This window comes from Rhinoderma darwinii, chromosome 1 (assembly GCF_050947455.1).
Source record: "Rhinoderma darwinii isolate aRhiDar2 chromosome 1, aRhiDar2.hap1, whole genome shotgun sequence".
Lineage (NCBI taxonomy): Eukaryota > Metazoa > Chordata > Amphibia > Anura > Rhinodermatidae > Rhinoderma > Rhinoderma darwinii.
In genome coordinates, this window is record NC_134687.1 from 247147703 (window position 1) to 247162792 (window position 15090).

The 15090-nt window shown below is 41.7% G+C and overlaps 57 pseudogenes; all 57 read right to left on the reverse strand.

The window, feature by feature from the left end:
• Positions 1-20: 20 nt before the first annotated feature.
• On the reverse strand, positions 21-139 carry LOC142737378 (5S ribosomal RNA; annotated as a pseudogene).
• A 66-nt stretch (positions 140-205) lies between these two features.
• Positions 206-324, reverse strand: LOC142707142 (5S ribosomal RNA; annotated as a pseudogene).
• A 67-nt stretch (positions 325-391) lies between these two features.
• On the reverse strand, positions 392-510 carry LOC142738298 (5S ribosomal RNA; annotated as a pseudogene).
• A 67-nt stretch (positions 511-577) lies between these two features.
• Positions 578-696, reverse strand: LOC142734010 (5S ribosomal RNA; annotated as a pseudogene).
• A 70-nt stretch (positions 697-766) lies between these two features.
• On the reverse strand, positions 767-885 carry LOC142736453 (5S ribosomal RNA; annotated as a pseudogene).
• Positions 886-952: 67 nt separating this feature from the next.
• On the reverse strand, positions 953-1071 carry LOC142725599 (5S ribosomal RNA; annotated as a pseudogene).
• Positions 1072-1324: 253 nt separating this feature from the next.
• On the reverse strand, positions 1325-1443 carry LOC142735866 (5S ribosomal RNA; annotated as a pseudogene).
• Positions 1444-1510: 67 nt separating this feature from the next.
• On the reverse strand, positions 1511-1629 carry LOC142738309 (5S ribosomal RNA; annotated as a pseudogene).
• A 253-nt stretch (positions 1630-1882) lies between these two features.
• On the reverse strand, positions 1883-2001 carry LOC142683743 (5S ribosomal RNA; annotated as a pseudogene).
• Positions 2002-2068: 67 nt separating this feature from the next.
• LOC142670036 (5S ribosomal RNA) lies at positions 2069-2187 on the reverse strand (annotated as a pseudogene).
• Positions 2188-2254: 67 nt separating this feature from the next.
• On the reverse strand, positions 2255-2373 carry LOC142690566 (5S ribosomal RNA; annotated as a pseudogene).
• A 67-nt stretch (positions 2374-2440) lies between these two features.
• Positions 2441-2559, reverse strand: LOC142674575 (5S ribosomal RNA; annotated as a pseudogene).
• A 67-nt stretch (positions 2560-2626) lies between these two features.
• On the reverse strand, positions 2627-2745 carry LOC142738320 (5S ribosomal RNA; annotated as a pseudogene).
• Positions 2746-2812: 67 nt separating this feature from the next.
• On the reverse strand, positions 2813-2931 carry LOC142674587 (5S ribosomal RNA; annotated as a pseudogene).
• Positions 2932-2998: 67 nt separating this feature from the next.
• LOC142738331 (5S ribosomal RNA) lies at positions 2999-3117 on the reverse strand (annotated as a pseudogene).
• A 67-nt stretch (positions 3118-3184) lies between these two features.
• Positions 3185-3303, reverse strand: LOC142735757 (5S ribosomal RNA; annotated as a pseudogene).
• Positions 3304-3556: 253 nt separating this feature from the next.
• On the reverse strand, positions 3557-3675 carry LOC142737769 (5S ribosomal RNA; annotated as a pseudogene).
• Positions 3676-4114: 439 nt separating this feature from the next.
• LOC142698179 (5S ribosomal RNA) lies at positions 4115-4233 on the reverse strand (annotated as a pseudogene).
• Positions 4234-4676: 443 nt separating this feature from the next.
• Positions 4677-4795, reverse strand: LOC142697749 (5S ribosomal RNA; annotated as a pseudogene).
• A 67-nt stretch (positions 4796-4862) lies between these two features.
• LOC142678388 (5S ribosomal RNA) lies at positions 4863-4981 on the reverse strand (annotated as a pseudogene).
• A 67-nt stretch (positions 4982-5048) lies between these two features.
• Positions 5049-5167, reverse strand: LOC142666823 (5S ribosomal RNA; annotated as a pseudogene).
• Positions 5168-5234: 67 nt separating this feature from the next.
• LOC142738342 (5S ribosomal RNA) lies at positions 5235-5353 on the reverse strand (annotated as a pseudogene).
• Positions 5354-5607: 254 nt separating this feature from the next.
• LOC142735776 (5S ribosomal RNA) lies at positions 5608-5726 on the reverse strand (annotated as a pseudogene).
• Positions 5727-5979: 253 nt separating this feature from the next.
• Positions 5980-6098, reverse strand: LOC142730931 (5S ribosomal RNA; annotated as a pseudogene).
• A 67-nt stretch (positions 6099-6165) lies between these two features.
• Positions 6166-6284, reverse strand: LOC142736768 (5S ribosomal RNA; annotated as a pseudogene).
• Positions 6285-6351: 67 nt separating this feature from the next.
• LOC142712724 (5S ribosomal RNA) lies at positions 6352-6470 on the reverse strand (annotated as a pseudogene).
• Positions 6471-6723: 253 nt separating this feature from the next.
• LOC142671926 (5S ribosomal RNA) lies at positions 6724-6842 on the reverse strand (annotated as a pseudogene).
• A 245-nt stretch (positions 6843-7087) lies between these two features.
• Positions 7088-7206, reverse strand: LOC142734846 (5S ribosomal RNA; annotated as a pseudogene).
• Positions 7207-7273: 67 nt separating this feature from the next.
• On the reverse strand, positions 7274-7392 carry LOC142734339 (5S ribosomal RNA; annotated as a pseudogene).
• A 253-nt stretch (positions 7393-7645) lies between these two features.
• Positions 7646-7764, reverse strand: LOC142737178 (5S ribosomal RNA; annotated as a pseudogene).
• A 67-nt stretch (positions 7765-7831) lies between these two features.
• On the reverse strand, positions 7832-7950 carry LOC142734853 (5S ribosomal RNA; annotated as a pseudogene).
• A 67-nt stretch (positions 7951-8017) lies between these two features.
• Positions 8018-8136, reverse strand: LOC142736769 (5S ribosomal RNA; annotated as a pseudogene).
• Positions 8137-8203: 67 nt separating this feature from the next.
• Positions 8204-8322, reverse strand: LOC142715131 (5S ribosomal RNA; annotated as a pseudogene).
• A 253-nt stretch (positions 8323-8575) lies between these two features.
• LOC142671937 (5S ribosomal RNA) lies at positions 8576-8694 on the reverse strand (annotated as a pseudogene).
• Positions 8695-8939: 245 nt separating this feature from the next.
• LOC142734864 (5S ribosomal RNA) lies at positions 8940-9058 on the reverse strand (annotated as a pseudogene).
• Positions 9059-9125: 67 nt separating this feature from the next.
• LOC142734350 (5S ribosomal RNA) lies at positions 9126-9244 on the reverse strand (annotated as a pseudogene).
• A 253-nt stretch (positions 9245-9497) lies between these two features.
• Positions 9498-9616, reverse strand: LOC142737180 (5S ribosomal RNA; annotated as a pseudogene).
• Positions 9617-9683: 67 nt separating this feature from the next.
• LOC142734875 (5S ribosomal RNA) lies at positions 9684-9802 on the reverse strand (annotated as a pseudogene).
• Positions 9803-9869: 67 nt separating this feature from the next.
• LOC142677643 (5S ribosomal RNA) lies at positions 9870-9988 on the reverse strand (annotated as a pseudogene).
• Positions 9989-10055: 67 nt separating this feature from the next.
• On the reverse strand, positions 10056-10174 carry LOC142738244 (5S ribosomal RNA; annotated as a pseudogene).
• Positions 10175-10629: 455 nt separating this feature from the next.
• LOC142731019 (5S ribosomal RNA) lies at positions 10630-10748 on the reverse strand (annotated as a pseudogene).
• A 255-nt stretch (positions 10749-11003) lies between these two features.
• On the reverse strand, positions 11004-11122 carry LOC142689040 (5S ribosomal RNA; annotated as a pseudogene).
• Positions 11123-11189: 67 nt separating this feature from the next.
• LOC142675091 (5S ribosomal RNA) lies at positions 11190-11308 on the reverse strand (annotated as a pseudogene).
• A 253-nt stretch (positions 11309-11561) lies between these two features.
• Positions 11562-11680, reverse strand: LOC142729741 (5S ribosomal RNA; annotated as a pseudogene).
• Positions 11681-11747: 67 nt separating this feature from the next.
• LOC142692751 (5S ribosomal RNA) lies at positions 11748-11866 on the reverse strand (annotated as a pseudogene).
• Positions 11867-12305: 439 nt separating this feature from the next.
• Positions 12306-12424, reverse strand: LOC142735736 (5S ribosomal RNA; annotated as a pseudogene).
• Positions 12425-12491: 67 nt separating this feature from the next.
• LOC142732843 (5S ribosomal RNA) lies at positions 12492-12610 on the reverse strand (annotated as a pseudogene).
• A 67-nt stretch (positions 12611-12677) lies between these two features.
• Positions 12678-12796, reverse strand: LOC142699128 (5S ribosomal RNA; annotated as a pseudogene).
• Positions 12797-12863: 67 nt separating this feature from the next.
• LOC142738353 (5S ribosomal RNA) lies at positions 12864-12982 on the reverse strand (annotated as a pseudogene).
• A 67-nt stretch (positions 12983-13049) lies between these two features.
• LOC142735758 (5S ribosomal RNA) lies at positions 13050-13168 on the reverse strand (annotated as a pseudogene).
• A 253-nt stretch (positions 13169-13421) lies between these two features.
• On the reverse strand, positions 13422-13540 carry LOC142737772 (5S ribosomal RNA; annotated as a pseudogene).
• A 67-nt stretch (positions 13541-13607) lies between these two features.
• On the reverse strand, positions 13608-13726 carry LOC142685151 (5S ribosomal RNA; annotated as a pseudogene).
• Positions 13727-13979: 253 nt separating this feature from the next.
• On the reverse strand, positions 13980-14098 carry LOC142698188 (5S ribosomal RNA; annotated as a pseudogene).
• Positions 14099-14351: 253 nt separating this feature from the next.
• LOC142693600 (5S ribosomal RNA) lies at positions 14352-14470 on the reverse strand (annotated as a pseudogene).
• A 71-nt stretch (positions 14471-14541) lies between these two features.
• On the reverse strand, positions 14542-14660 carry LOC142697760 (5S ribosomal RNA; annotated as a pseudogene).
• A 67-nt stretch (positions 14661-14727) lies between these two features.
• On the reverse strand, positions 14728-14846 carry LOC142678399 (5S ribosomal RNA; annotated as a pseudogene).
• A 67-nt stretch (positions 14847-14913) lies between these two features.
• LOC142684230 (5S ribosomal RNA) lies at positions 14914-15032 on the reverse strand (annotated as a pseudogene).
• Positions 15033-15090: the final 58 nt, after the last annotated feature.

Here is a 15090-nt window from a genome sequence, read left to right on the forward strand (position 1 = left end):
ATCTAAACAACATAATAAAAAGTCAACCGCACCACGGATTCCCAGACAGTCTCCCACACTGGTACTAAGGAGGCCTTAAGCTGTGTAACTTCTGCGATCTGACGAGAGCAGGGACATTCAGCTTAGAATGGCCATTGACATTAAAGGCTTTAATCCATAGTCCTTTTTAATCGATTGTGAAACAAAATCTAAACGACATAAAAAAATTCAACCGCACCACGGATTCCCAGACAGTCTCCCACACTGGTACTAGCGAGGCCTTAAGCTGTGTAACTTCTGCATTCTGACCAGAGCAGGCACATTCAGCTTAGAATGGCCATTGACGTTAAATGCTTTAATCCATAGTCCTATTTAATCTATTGTGAAACAAAATCTAAACGACATAATAAAAAGTCAACCGCACCACGGATTCCCAGACAGTCTCCCACACTGGTACTAGCGAGGCCTTAAGCTGTGTAACTTCTGCGATCTGACGAGAGCAGGCACATTCAGCTTAGAATGGCCATTGACATTAAATGCTTTAATCCATAGTACTTTTTAATCGATTGTGAAACAAAATCTAAACGACATAATAAAAAGTCAACCGCACCACGGATTCCCAGACAGTCTCCCACACTGGTACTAGCGAGGCCTTAAGCTGTGTAACTTCTGCGATCTGACGAGAGCAAGCACATTCAGCTTAGAATGGCCATTGACATCAAAAAATGCTTTAATCCATAGTCCTTTTTAATCGATTGTGAAACAAAATCTAAACGACATAATAAAAAGTCAACCGCACCACGGATTCCTAGACAGTCTCCCACACTGGTACTAGCGAGGCCTTAAGCTGTGTAACTTCTGCGATCTGACGAGAGCAGGCACATTCAGCTTAGAATGACCATTGACATTAAAAGCCTTAATCCATAGTCCTATTTAATCTATTGTGAAACAAAATCTAAACAACATAATAAAAAGTCAACCGCACCACGGATTCCCAGACAGTCTCCCACACTGGTACTAGCGAGGCCTTAAGCTGTGTAACTTCTGCGATCTGACGAGAGCAGGGACATTCAGCTTAGAATGGCCATTGACATTAAAGGCTTTAATCCATAGTCCTATTTAATCGATTGTGAAACAAAATCTAAACGACATAATAAAAATTCAACCGCACCACGGAATCCCAGACAGTCTCCCACACTGGTACTAGCGAGGCCTTAAGCTGTGTAACTTCTGCGTTCTGACCAGAGCAGGCACATTCAGCTTAGAATGGCCATTGACATTAAATGCTTTCATCCATAGTACTTTTTAATCGATTGTGAAACAAAATCTAAACAACATAATAAAAAGTCAACCGCACCACGGATTCCCAGACAGTCTCCCACACTGGTACTAGCGAGGCCTTAAGCTGTGTAACTTCTGCGATCTGACGAGAGCAGGCACATTCAGCTTAGAATGGCCATTGATATTAGATGCTTTAATCCATAGTACTTTTTAATCGATTGTGAAACAAAATCTAAACGACATAATAAAAAGTCAACCGCACCACGGATTCCCAGACAGTCTCCCACACTGGTACTAGCGAGGCCTTAAGCTGTGTAACTTCTGCGATCTGACGAGAGCAGGCACATTCAGCTTAGAATGGCCATTGACGTTAAATGCTTTAATCCATAGTCCTATTTAATCTATTGTGAAACAAAATCTAAACGACATAATAAAAAGTCAAACGCACCACGGATTCCAAGACAGTCTCCCACACTAGTACTAGCGAGGCGTTAAGATGTGTAACTTCTGCGATCTAACGAGAGCAGGAACATTCAGCTTAGAATGGCCATTGGCATTAAATGCTTTAATCCATAGTCCTTTTTAATCGATTGTGAAACAAAATCTAAACGACATAATAAAACGTCAACCGCACCACCGATTCCCAGGCAGTCTCCCACACTGGTACTAGCGAGGACTTAAGCTGTGTAACTTCTGCGATCTGACGAGAGCAGGCACATTCAGCTTAGAATGGCCATTGACATTAAAAGCCTTAATCCATAGTCCTATTTAATCTATTGTGAAATAAAATCTAAACAACATAATAAAAAGTCAACCGCACCACGGATTCCCAGACAGTCTCCAACACTGGTACTAGCGAGGCCTTAAGCTGTGTAACTTCTGCGATCTGACGAGGGCAGGCACATTCAGCTTAGAATGGCCATTGACATTAAATGCTTTAATCCATAGTCCTTTTTAATCGATTGTGAAACAAAATCTAAACGACATAATAAAAAGTCAACCGCACCACGGATTCCCAGACAGCCTCCCACACTGGTACTAGCGAGGCCTTAAGCTGAGTAACTTCTGCGATCTGACGAGAGCAGGGACATTCAGCTTAGAACGGCCATTGACATTAAATGCTTTAATCCATAGTCCTTTTTAATCGATTGTGAAACAAAATCTAAACGACATAATAAAAATTAAACCGCACCACGGATTCCCAGACAGTCTCCCACACTGGTACTAGCGAGGCCTTAAGCTGTGTAACTTCTGCGATCTGACGAGAGCAGGCACATTCAGCTTAGAATGGCCATTGACGTTAAATGCTTTAATCCATAGTCCTATTTAATCTATTGTGAAACAAAATCTAAACGACATAATAAAAAGTCAACCGCACCACGGATTCCCAGACAGTCTCCCACACTGGTACTAGCGAGGCCTTAAGCTGTGTAACTTCTGCGATCTGACGAGAGCAGGCACATTCAGCTTAGAATGGCCATTGACATTAAATGCTTTAATCCATAGTCCTTTTTAATCGATTGTGAAACATAATCTAAACGACATAATAAAAATTAAACCGCACCACGGATTCCCAGACAGTCTCCCACACTGGTACTAGCGAGGCCTTAAGCTGTGTAACTTCTGCGATCTGACGAGAGCAGGCACATTCAGCTTAGAATGGCCATTGACACTTAATGCTTTAATCCATAGTCCTATTTAATCTATTGTGAAACAAAATCTAAACGACATAATAAAAAGTCAACCGCACCACGGATTCCCAGACAGTCTCCCACACTGGTACTAGCGAGGCCTTAAGCTGTGTAACTTCTGCGATCTGACGAGAGCAGGCACATTCAGCTTAGAATGGCCATTGACACTAAATGCTTTAATCCATAGTCCTTTTTAATCGATTGTGAAACAAAATCTAAACGACATAATAAAAAGGCAACCGCACCACGGATTCCCAGACAGTCTCCCACACTGGTACTAGCGAGGCCTTAAGCTGTGTAACTTCTGCGTTCTGACGAGAGCAGGCACATTCAGCTTAGAATGGCCATTGGCGTTAAATGTTTTAATCCATAGTCCTATTTAATCTATTGTGAAACAAAATCTAAACGACATAATAAAAAGTCAGCCGGACCACGGATTCCAAGACAGTCTCCCACACTGGTACTAGCGAGGCCTTAAGCTGTGTAACTTCTGCGCTCTGACGAGAGGAGGCACATTCAGCTTAGAATGGCCATTGACACTAAATGCTTTAATCCATAGTCCTTTTTAATCGATTGTGAAACAAAATCTAAACGACATAATAAAAAGGCAACCGCACCACGGATTCCCAGACAGTTTCCCACACTGGTACTAGCGAGGCCTTAAGCTGTGTAACTTCTGCGTTCTGACGAGAGCAGGCACATTCAGCTTAGAATGGCCATTGGCGTTAAACGTTTTAATCCATAGTCCTATTTAATCTATTGTGAAACAAAATCTAAACGACATAATAAAAAGTCAGCCGGACCACGGATTCCAAAACAGTCTCCCACACTGGTACTAGCGAGGCCTTAAGCTGTGTAACTTCTGCGATCTGACGAGAGCAGGCACATTCAGCTTAGAATGGCCATTGACATTAAATGCTTTAATCCATAGTCCTTTTTAATCGATTGTGAAACAAAATCTAAACGACATAATAAAAAGAAAACCGCGCCACGGATTCCCAGACAGTCTCCCACACTGGTACTAGCGAGGCCTTAAGCTGTGCAACTTCTGCGATCTGACGAGAGCAGGGACATTCAGCTTAGAATGGCCATTGACATTAAATGCTTTAATCCATAGTCCTTTTTAATCGATTGTGAAACAAAATCTAAACGACATAATAAAAAGTCAACCGCACCACGGATTCCCAGACAGTCTCCCACACTTGTACTAGCGAGGCCTTAAGCTGTGCAACTTCTGCGATCTGACGAGAGCAGGGACATTCAGCTTAGAATGGCCATTGACGTTAAATGCTTTAATCCATAGTCCTATTTAATCTATTGTGAAACAAAATCTAAACGACATAATAAAAAGTCAACCGCACCACGGATTCCCAGACAGTCTCCCACACTAGTACTAGCGAGGCGTTAAGCTGTGTAACTTCTGCGATCTAACGAGAGCAGGCACATTCAGCTTAGAATGGCCATTTGCATTAAATGTTTTAATCCATAGTCCTTTTTAATCGATTGTGAAACAAAATCTAAACGACATAATAAAAAGTCAACTGCACCACAGATTCCCAGACAGTCTCCCACACTGGTACTAGCGAGGCCTTAAGCTGTGTAACTTCTGCGACCTGACGAGAGCATTCACATTCAGCTTAGAATGGCCATTGACATCAAAAAAATGCTTTAATCCATAGTCCTTTTTAATCGATTGTGAAACAAAATCTAAACGACATAATAAAAAGTCAACTGCACCACGGATTCCCAGACAGTCTCCCACACTGGTACTAGCGAGGCCTTAAGCTGTGTAACTTCTGCAATCTGACGAGAGCAGGGACATTAAGCTTAGAATTGCCATTGACATTAAATGCTTTAATCCATAGTCCTTTTTAATCGATTGTGAAACAAAATCTAAACGACATAATAAAAATTCAACCGCACCACGGATTCCCAGACAGTCTCCCACACTGGTACTAGCGAGGCCTTAAGCTGTGTAACTTCTGCAATCTGACGAGAGCAGGCACATTCAGCTTAGAATGGCCATTGACGTTAAATGCTTTAATCCATAGTCCTATTTAATCTATTGTGAAACAAAATCTAAACGACATTATAAAAAGTCAACCGCACCACGGATTCCCAGACAGTCTCCCACACTGGTACTAGCGAGGCGTTAAGCTGTTTAACTACTGCGATCTAACGAGAGCAGGCACATTCAGCTTAGAATGGCCATTAACATTAAAGGCTTTAATCCATAGTCCTTTTTAATCGATTGTGAAACAAAATCTAAACGACATAATAAAAAGTCAACCGCACCACGGATTCCCAGACAGTCTCCCACACTGGTACTAGCGAGGCCTTAAGCTGTGTAACTTCTGCGATCTGACGAGAGCAGGCACATTCAGCTTAGAATGGCCATTGACATTAAATCCTTTAATCCATAGTCCTTTTTAATCGATTGTGAAACAAAATCTAAACGACATAATAAAAAGTCAACCGCACCATGGATTCCCAGACAGTCTCCCACACTGGTACTAGCGAGGCCTTAAAGCTGTGTAACTTCTGCGATCTGACGAGAGCAGGGACATTCAGCTTGGAATGGCCATTGACATTAAATGCTTTAATCCATAGTCCTTTTTAATCGATTGTGAAACAAAATCTAAACGACATAATAAAAATTCAACCGCACCACGGATTCCCAGACAGTCTCCTACACTGGTACTAGCGAGGCCTTAAGCTGTGTAACTTCTGCGATCTGACGAGAGCAGGGACTTTCAGCTTAGAATGGCCATTGACATTAAAAGCCTTAATCCATAGTCCTATTTAATCTATTGTGAAACAAAATCTAAACAACATAATAAAAAGTCAACCGCACCACGGATTCCCAGACAGTCTCCCACACTGGTACAAGCAAGGCCATAAGCTGTGTAACTTCTGCGATCTGACGATAGCAGGCACATTCAGCTTAGAATGGCCATTGCCATTAAATGCTATAATCCATAGTCCTTTTTAATCGATTGTGAAACAAAATCTAAACGACATAATAAAAGTTCAACCGCACCACGGATTCCCAGACAGTCTCCCACACTGGTACTAGCGAGGCCTTAAGCTGTGTAACTTCTGCGTTCTGACGAGAGCAGGCACATTCAGCTTAGAATGGCCATTGACGTTAAATGCTTTAATCTATAGTCCTATTTAATCTATTGTGAAACAATATCTAAACGACATAATAAAAAGTCAACCACACCACGGATTCCCAGACAGTCTCCCACACTGGTACTAGCGAGGCCTTAAGCTGTGTAACTTCTGCGATCTGACGAGAGCAGGCACATGCAGCTTAGAATGGCCATTGACATTAAATTCTTTAATCCATAGTCCTTTTTAATCGATTGTGAAACAAAATCTAAACGACATAATAAAAAGTCAACCGCACCACGGATTCCCAGACAGTCTCCCACACTAGTACTACCGAGGCCTTAAGCTGTGTAACTTCTGCGATCTGACGAGAGCAGGTACATTCAGCTTAGAATGGCCATTGACATTAAATGATTTAATCCATAGTCCTTTTTAATCGATTGTGAAACAAAATCTAAACGACATAATAAAAATTCAACCGCACCACGGATTCCCAGACAGTCTCCCACACTGGTACTAGCGAGGCGTTAAGCTGTGTAACTTCAGCGATCTAACGAGAGCAGGCACATTCAGCTTAGAATGGCCATTGACATTAAATGCTTTAATCCATAGTCCTTTTTAATCGATTGTGAAACAAAATCTAAACGACATAATAAAAAGTCAACCGCACCACGGATTCCCAGACAGTCTCCCACACTGGTACTAGCAAGGCCATAAGCTGTGTAACTTCTGCGATCTAACGAGAGCAGGCACATTCAGCTTAGAATGGCCATTGACATTAAATGCTTTAATCCATAGTCCTATTTAATCTATTGTGAAACAAAATCTAAACAACATAATAAAAAGTCAACCGCACCACGGATTCCCAGACAGTCTCCCACACTGGTACTAGCGAGGCCTTAAGCTGTGTAACTTCTGCGATCGCAGGGACATTCAGCTTAGAATGGCCATTGACATTAAATGCTATATTCCATAGTCCTTTTTAATCGATTGTGAAACAAAATCTAAACGACATAATAAAAATTCAACCGCACCACGGATTCCCAGACAGTCTCCCACACTGGTACTAGCGAGGCCTTAAGCTGTGTAACTTCTGCGTTCTGACGAGAGCAGGCACATTCAGCTTAGAATGGCCATTGACGTTAAATGCTTTAATCTATAGTCCTATTTAATCTATTGTGAAACAAAATCTAAACGACATAATAAAAAGTCAACCGCACCACGGATTCCCAGACAGTCTCCCACACTGGTACTAGCGAGGCCTTAAGCTGTGTAACTTCTGCGATCTGACGAGAGCAGGCACATTCAGCTTAGAATTGCCATTGACATTAAATGCTTTAATCCATAGTCCTTTTTAATCGATTGTGAAACAAAATCTAAACAACATAATAAAAAGTCAACCGCACCACGGATTCCCAGACAGTCTCCCACACTGGTACAAGCAAGGCCATAAACTGTGTAACTTCTGCGATCTGACGATAGCAGGCACATTCAGCTTAGAATGGCCATTGACATTAAAAGCCTTAATCCATAGTCCTATTTAATCTATTGTGAAACAAAATCTAAACAACATAATAAAAAGTCAACCGCACCACGGATTCCCAGACAGTCTCCCACACTGGTACTAGCGAGGCCTTAAGCTGTGTAACTTCTGCGATCTGACGAGAGCAGGGACATTCAGCTTAGAATGGCCATTGATATTAAATGCTATAATCCATAGTCCTTTTTAATCGATTGTGAAACAAAATCTAAACGACATAATAAAAATTCAACCGCACCACGGATTCCCAGACAGTCTCCCACACTGGTACTAGCGAGGCCTTAAGCTGTGTAACTTCTGCGTTCTGACGAGAGCAGGCACATTCAGCTTAGAATGGCCATTGACGTTAAATGCTTTAATCTATAGTCCTATTTAATCTATTGTGAAACAAAATCTAAACGACATAATAAAAAGTCAACCACACCACGGATTCCCAGACAGTCTCCCACACTGGTACTAGCGAGGCCTTAAGCTGTGTAACTTCTGCGATCTGACGAGAGCAGGCACATGCAGCTTAGAATGGCCATTGACATTAAATTCTTTAATCCATAGTCCTTTTTAATCGATTGTGAAACAAAATCTAAACGACATAATAAAAAGTCAACTGCACCACGGATTCCCAGACAGTCTCCCACACTAGTACTACCGAGGCCTTAAGCTGTGTAACTTCTGCGATCTGACGAGAGCAGGTACATTCAGCTTAGAATGGCCATTGACATTAAATGATTTAATCCATAGTCCTTTTTAATCGATTGTGAAACAAAATCTAAACGACATAATAAAAATTCAACCGCACCACGGATTCCCAGACAGTCTCCCACACTGGTACTAGCGAGGCGTTAAGCTGTGTAACTTCAGCGATCTAACGAGAGCAGGCACATTCAGCTTAGAATGGCCATTGACATTAAATGCTTTAATCCATAGTCCTTTTTAATCGATTGTGAAACAAAATCTAAACGACATAATAAAAAGTCAACCGCACCACGGATTCCCAGACAGTCTCCCACACTGGTACTAGCAAGGCCATAAGCTGTGTAACTTCTGCGATCTAACGAGAGCAGGCACATTCAGCTTAGAATGGCCATTGACATTAAATGCTTTAATCCATAGTCCTATTTAATCTATTGTGAAACAAAATCTAAACAACATAATAAAAAGTCAACCGCACCACGGATTCCCAGACAGTCTCCCACACTGGTACTAGCGAGGCCTTAAGCTGTGTAACTTCTGCGATCGCAGGGACATTCAGCTTAGAATGGCCATTGACATTAAATGCTATATTCCATAGTCCTTTTTAATCGATTGTGAAACAAAATCTAAACGACATAATAAAAATTCAACCGCACCACGGATTCCCAGACAGTCTCCCACACTGGTACTAGCGAGGCCTTAAGCTGTGTAACTTCTGCGTTCTGACGAGAGCAGGCACATTCAGCTTAGAATGGCCATTGACGTTAAATGCTTTAATCTATAGTCCTATTTAATCTATTGTGAAACAAAATCTAAACGACATAATAAAAAGTCAACCGCACCACGGATTCCCAGACAGTCTCCCACACTGGTACTAGCGAGGCCTTAAGCTGTGTAACTTCTGCGATCTGACGAGAGCAGGCACATTCAGCTTAGAATTGCCATTGACATTAAATGCTTTAATCCATAGTCCTTTTTAATCGATTGTGAAACAAAATCTAAACGACATAATAAAAAGTCAACCGCACCACGGATTCCCAGACAGTCTCCCACACTGGTACAAGCAAGGCCATAAACTGTGTAACTTCTGCGATCTGACGATAGCAGGCACATTCAGCTTAGAATGGCCATTGACATTAAAAGCCTTAATCCATAGTCCTATTTAATCTATTGTGAAACAAAATCTAAACAACATAATAAAAAGTCAACCGCACCACGGATTCCCAGACAGTCTCCCACACTGGTACTAGCGAGGCCTTAAGCTGTGTAACTTCTGCGATCTGACGAGAGCAGGGACATTCAGCTTAGAATGGCCATTGATATTAAATGCTATAATCCATAGTCCTTTTTAATCGATTGTGAAACAAAATCTAAACGACATAATAAAAATTCAACCGCACCACGGATTCCCAGACAGTCTCCCACACTGGTACTAGCGAGGCCTTAAGCTGTGTAACTTCTGCGTTCTGACGAGAGCAGGCACATTCAGCTTAGAATGGCCATTGACGTTAAATGCTTTAATCTATAGTCCTATTTAATCTATTGTGAAACAAAATCTAAACGACATAATAAAAAGTCAACCACACCACGGATTCCCAGACAGTCTCCCACACTGGTACTAGCGAGGCCTTAAGCTGTGTAACTTCTGCGATCTGACGAGAGCAGGCACATGCAGTTTAGAATGGCCATTGACATTAAATTCTTTAATCCATAGTCCTTTTTAATCGATTGTGAAACAAAATCTAAACGACATAATAAAAAGTCAACCGCACCACGGATTCCCAGACAGTCTCCCACACTAGTACTACCGAGGCCTTAAGCTGTGTAACTTCTGCGATCTGACGAGAGCAGGCACATTCAGCTTAGAATGGCCATTGACATTAAATGCTTTAATCCATAGTCCTTTTTAATCGATTGTGAAACAAAATCTAAACAACATAATAAAAAGTCAACCGCACCACGGATTCCCAGACAGTCTCCCACACTTGTAGTAGCGAGGCCTTAAGCTGTGCAACTTCTGCGATCTGACGAGAGCAGGGACATTCAGCTTAGAATGGCCATTGACATTAAATCCTTTAATCCTTTAATCCTTTAATCCATAGTCCTATTTAATCTATTGTGAAACAAAATCTAAACGACATAATAAAATGTCAACCGCACCACGGATTCCCAGACAGTCTCCCACACTGGTACTAGCGAGACGTTAAGCTGTGTAACTTCTGCGATCTAACGAGAGCAGGCACATTCATCTTAGAATGGCCATTGACATTAAATGCTTTAATCCATAGTCCTTTTTAATCGATTGTGAAACAAAATCTAAACGACATAATAAAAAGTCAACCGCACCACGGATTCCCAGACAGTCTCCCACACTGGTACTAGCGAGGCCTTAAGCTGTGTAACTTCTGCGATCTGATGAGAGCAGGCACATTCAGCTTAGAATGGCCATTGACATTAAAAACCTTAATCCATAGTCCTATTTAATCTATTGTGAAACAAAATCTAAACAACATAATAAAAAGTCAACCGCACCACGGATTCCCAGACACTTTTTCCCACACTGGTACTAGCGAGGCCTTAAGCTGTGTAACTTCTGCGATCTGACAAGAGCAGGGACACTCAGCTTAGAATGGCCATTGACATTAAATGCTTTAATCCATAGTCCTTTTTAATCGATTGTGAAACAAAATCTAAACGACATAATAAAAATTCAACCGCACCACGGATTCCCAGACAGTCTCCCACACTGGTACTAGCGAGGCCTTAAGCTGTGTAACTTCTGCGATCTGACGAGAGCAGGGACATTCAGATTAGAATGGCCATTGACATTAAAAGCCTTAATCCATAGTCCTATTTAATCTATTGTGAAACAAAATCTAAACAACATAATAAAAAGTCAACCGCACCACGGATTCCCAGACAGTCTCCCACACTGGTACTAGCGAGGCCTTAAGCTGTGTAACTTCTGCGATCTGACGAGAGCAGGGACATTCGGCTTAGAATTGCCATTGACGTCAAATGCTTTAATCCATAGTCCTATTTAATCTATTGTGAAACAAAATCTAAACGACATAATAAAAAGTCAACCGCACCACGGATTCCCAGACAGTCTCCCACACTGGTACTAGCAAGGCCATAAGCTGTGTAACTTCTGCGATCTGACGATAGCAGGCACATTTAGCTTAGAATGGCCATTGACATTAAAAGCCTTAATCCATAGTCCTATTTAATCTATTGTGAAACAGAATCTAAACAACATAATAAAAAGTCAACCGCACCACGGATTCCCAGACAGTCTCCCACACTGGTACTAGCGAGGCCTTAAGCTGTGTAACTTCTGCGATCTGAAGAGAGCAGGCACATTCAGCTTAGAATGGCCATTGACATTAAAAGCCTTAATCCATAGTCCTATTTAATCTATTGTGAAACAAAATCTAAACAACATAATAAAAAGTCAACCGCACCACGGATTCCCAGACAGTCTCCCACACTGGTATTAGCGAGGCCTTAAGCTGTGTAACTTCTGCGATCTGACGAGAGCAGGGACATTCAGCTTAGAAGGGCCATTGACATTAAATGATTTAATCCATAGTCCTTTTTAATCGATTGTGAAACAAAATCTAAACGACATAATAAAAATTCAACCGCACCACGGATTCCCAGACAGTCTCCCACACTGGTACTAGCGAGGCGTTAAGCTGTGTAACTTCAGCGATCTAACGAGAGCAGGCACATTCAGCTTAGAATGGCCATTGACATTAAATGCTTTAATCCATAGTCCTTTTTAATCGATTGTGAAACAAAATCTAAACGACATAATAAAAAGTCAACCGCACCACGGATTCGCAGACAGTCTCCCACACTGGTACAAGCAAGGCCATAAGCTGTGTAACTTCTGCGATCTGACGATAGCAGGCACATTCAGCTTAGAATGGCCATTGACATTAAAAACCTTAATCCATAGTCCTATTTAATCTATTGTGAAACAAAATCTAAACAACATAATAAAAAGTCAACCGCACCACGGATTCCCAGACAGTCTCCCACACTGGTACTAGCGAGGCCTTAAGCTGTGTAACTTCTGCGTTCTGACGAGGGCAGGCACATTCAGCTTAGAATGGCCATTGACGTTAAATGCTTTAATCTATAGTCCTATTTAATCTATTGTGAAACAAAATCTAAACGACATAATAAAAAGTCAACCACACCACGGATTCCCAGACAGTCTCCCACACTGGTACTAGCGAGGCCTTAAGCTGTGTAACTTCTGCGATCTGACGAGAGCAGGCACATTCAGCTTAGAATGGCCATTGACACTTAATGCTTTAATCCATAGTCCTTTTTAATCGATTGTGAAACAAAATCTAAACGACATAATAAAAATTAAACCGCACCACTGATTCCCAGACAGTCTCCCACACTGGTACTAGCGAGGCCTTAAGCTGTGTAACTTCTGCGATCTGACGAGAGCAGGCACATTCAGCTTAGAATGGCCATTGACTTTAAATGCTTTAATCCATAGTCCTATTTAATCTATTGTGAAACAAAATCTAAACGACATAATAAAAAGTCAACCGCACCACGGATTCCCAGACAGTCTCCCACACTGGTACTAGCGAGGCCTTAAGCTGTGTAACTTCTGCGATCTGACGAGAGCAGGCACATTCAGCTTAGAATGGCCATTGACACTAAATGCTTTAATCCATAGTCCTTTTTAATCGATTGTGAAACAAAATCTAAACGACATAATAAAAAGGCAACCGCACCACGGATTCCCAGACAGTCTCCCACACTGGTACTAGCGAGGCCTTAAGCTGTGTAACTTCTGCGTTCTGACGAGAGCAGGCACATTCAGCTTAGAATGGCCATTGGCGTTAAATGTTTTAATCCATAGTCCTATTTAATCTATTGTGAAACAAAATCTAAACGACATAATAAAAAGTCAGCCGGACCACGGATTCCAAGACAGTCTCCCACACTGGTACTAGCGAGGCCTTAAGCTGTGTAACTTCTGCGCTCTGACGAGAGCAGGCACATTCAGCTTAGAATGGCCATTGACACTAAATGCTTTAATCCATAGTCCTTTTTAATCGATTGTGAAACAAAATCTAAACGACATAATAAAAAGGCAACCGCACCACGGATTCCCAGACAGTTTCCCACACTGGTACTAGCGAGGCCTTAAGCTGTGTAACTTCTGCGTTCTGACGAGAGCAGGCACATTCAGCTTAGAATGGCCATTGGCGTTAAATGTTTTAATCCATAGTCCTATTTAATCTATTGTGAAACAAAATCTAAACGACATAATAAAAAGTCAGCCGGACCACGGATTCCAAAACAGTCTCCCACACTGGTACTAGCGAGGCCTTAAGCTGTGTAACTTCTGCGATCTGACGAGAGCAGGCACATTCAGCTTAGAATGGCCACTGACATTAAATGCTTTAATCCATAGTCCTTTTTAATCGATTGTGAAACAAAATCTAAACGACATAATAAAAAGAAAACCGCGCCACGGATTCCCAGACAGTCTCCCACTCTGGTACTAGCGAGGCCTTAAGCTGTGCAACTTCTGCGATCTGACGAGAGCAGGGACATTCAGCTTAGAATGGCCATTGACATTAAATGCTTTAATCCATAGTCCTTTTTAATCGATTGTGAAACAAAATCTAAACGACATAATAAAAAGTCAACCGCACCACGGATTCCCAGACAGTCTCCCACACTTGTACTAGCGAGGCCTTAAGCTGTGCAACTTCTGCGATCTGACGAGAGCAGGGACATTCAGCTTAGAATGGCCATTGACGTTAAATGCTTTAATCCATAGTCCTATTTAATCTATTGTGAAACAAAATCTAAACGACATAATAAAAAGTCAACCGCACCACGGATTCCCAGACAGTCTCCCACACTAGTACTAGCGAGGCGTTAAGCTGTGTAACTTCTGCGATCTAACGAGAGCAGGCACATTCAGCTAAGAATGGCCATTTGCATTAAATGCTTTAATCCATAGTCCTTTTTAATCGATTGTGAAACAAAATCTAAACGACATAATAAAAAGTCAACTGCACCACGGATTCCCAGACAGTCTCCCACACTGGTACTAGCGAGGCCTTAAGCTGTGTAACTTCTGCGATCTGACGAGAGCATTCACATTCAGCTTAGAATGGCCATTGACATCAAAAAAATGCTTTAATCCATAGTCCTTTTTAATCGATTGTGAAACAAAATCTAAACGACATAATAAAAAGTCAACTGCACCACGGATTCCCAGACAGTCTCCCACACTGGTACTAGCGAGGCCTTAAGCTGTGTAACTTCTGCAATCTGACGAGAGCAGGGACATTAAGCTTAGAATTGCCATTGACATTAAATGCTTTAATCCATAGTCCTTTTTAATCGATTGTGAAACAAAATCTAAACGACATAATAAAAATTCAACCGCACCACGGATTCCCAGACAGTCTCCCACACTGGTACTAGCGAGGCCTTAAGCTGTGTAACTTCTGCAATCTGACGAGAGCAGGCACATTCAGCTTAGAATGGCCATTGACGTTAAATGCTTTAATCCATAGTCCTATTTAATCTATTGTGAAACAAAATCTAAACGACATTATAAAAAGTCAACCGCACCACGGATTCCCAGACAGTCTCCCACACTGGTACTAGCGAGGCGTTAAGTTGTTTAACTTCTGCGATCTAACGAGAGCAGGCACATTCAGCTTAGAATGGCCATTAACATTAAAGGCTTTAATCCATAGTCCTTTTTAATCGATTGTGAAACAAAATCTAAACGAC